Genomic DNA, 1,560 nt, shown 5'->3' with positions numbered 1-1,560 from the left:
CCCCGGCCCGCCGTGCCCCGCTGTGTCCGGGCCCCGCTCGGCCGCCAGCAACAGGTGCGCTGCTCCGGGCCTGCTCCCGGCCCCGCCGCCTCTGCCGGGGCTCCTCCCTGCCGCGGTGACCGGCTGCCCCGATCGTGCTGCACACCGCCTCTCCTCAGCCCCAGCCTGCCCTTGTCAGCCCTGCCGCACCTCGGGGCGCTCCGGCTGTCCCGGGGCAGGGCCGCCCCGCGCTGCGAGTGCTCTCCGTGTCTGGGATCGCCCTCCCGAGCAGGGCAGGGATGGGTGCGGAGCCAGCGGGGAATCTCTCCCCGTTCCCTGAGCAGCCCCGCTCCCGTGTCTCCGGCGCCTCAGTGTCCCCACGGGCTGGGTTCCTGTTCCCGGGGCGCTGCCATTGCCCGCAGCACCCGAGTTGTGCACGGGTCGGTCACGGTGTTCAGAGCTGGGGATGGCTCTGGTTCTCCGGGATTTGTGSGGTTTGAGCTGTGTGGTTGGAGGAGAGCGCTGCCAAGGATGGGAAGGGGTCTCAGAGCTGCCCCTCGCCTTTAGCAGTGTGAGGAAAGTTAAAGCCGGCTGGGTGGGCAGATTCCTTGAGGGAGAAAACGCTGTGGAAGTGCTCAGGGTTGGATGATCTCACCAAGGGACCACCAGGGTGGGGAACACAGGAGAAGCACTGTCTTGACTACACAGGTAATTTGGGGAGTCACTGGRTGAGACTGTGTGAGCTAATTTGCCAGAAATTAGCAGAATAAACAGAGTCTGGAATGCACACTGGGAGTGGTCTCCTGTGGTGTGCCTGAGCACTGCCAGCAGAGCACACTCCACACTCTGTGGTGCTGCAGAGCCTGTGAAGGGAGAGCTGAGCTCTGGCTCCGCCAGCCTGGAGCGGTGACATCAGCGTGTTTACACCGGGCTCGTGGCGGGGCTCTGCATCCAACTGTGCAGAACGGCCCAGCAGTGGTGAATCTGTGCTGTCAGCTCCCGTGTGCTGCTGCTGAGCTGAGGGGAGAATTGGCTGTGCTTGTGCTGAGTTCAGCCCTTTGGAGCGCTGGGGAAATGTTGTCGAGGCTGCAGTTTCTTCATCGCAGCCATAGTGTTTGGCACTTTTCAGTGTGATCTTTCTTCGGGAAGCTATCAAAAGCTGAGCCATCAGCAGTCTGTGGAGTAAGGCRAAGTTTGGTCTCTGAGAGGTCGCCAGTTCTCTGGGTGTCCTCTTTGAGCTGCCAAACAGCCTGGTTAAAACAGGACCCAAGAAACAGCGACAATTCCTTGCGTTGTTCTTCCCATTCTATTGACTGCCTTGTGCGTTGCTGCACCTTGGAGAGATGGTATCACCAGGTGTTTTTGGGGACAGTCCTGTAGCAGTTCTGATGGCTCCTGCCTGAGAGGTTTTTGTGTTGGAGAGGAATGAGCAGCTGAGCCTGTGCCAGTGCCATGCCCTATCCTGCTGCAGAGCACTCTTCCCAGTGCCCAGCTCGATGCAGCATGTGCATACCCTCTTGGTTTCATTTTGGGTCTGCTGGAATGAACACAGCCTGTGTGCTTGCCACGCAGCTGGAAATT

General features: G+C 60.4%; 1 protein-coding gene across 2 annotated transcripts in view; it reads left to right on the top strand.

Moving 5' to 3' along the window:
* Nucleotides 1-8: 8 nt before the first annotated feature.
* MAFG (MAF bZIP transcription factor G) overlaps nt 9-1,560 on the top strand; it is a 6,468-nt gene continuing 4,916 nt past the window's right edge. Inside the window, exon 1 of one of the 2 annotated variants that reach the window (XM_057380447.1) lies at nt 9-54. The gene's annotated coding sequence lies outside the window, so the exon portion shown is untranslated. The other variant, XM_057380449.1, reaches the window with a different exon arrangement.

This window comes from Malurus melanocephalus, unplaced genomic scaffold (genome assembly GCF_030028575.1).
Source record: "Malurus melanocephalus ecotype Western Australia unplaced genomic scaffold, MMel_1.1 scaffold_453, whole genome shotgun sequence".
Taxonomy (NCBI): Eukaryota; Metazoa; Chordata; class Aves; order Passeriformes; family Maluridae; genus Malurus; species Malurus melanocephalus.
The sequence above is the reverse complement of the archived record's forward strand: the minus strand, read 5'-3'. Positions and strand labels throughout refer to the sequence as shown.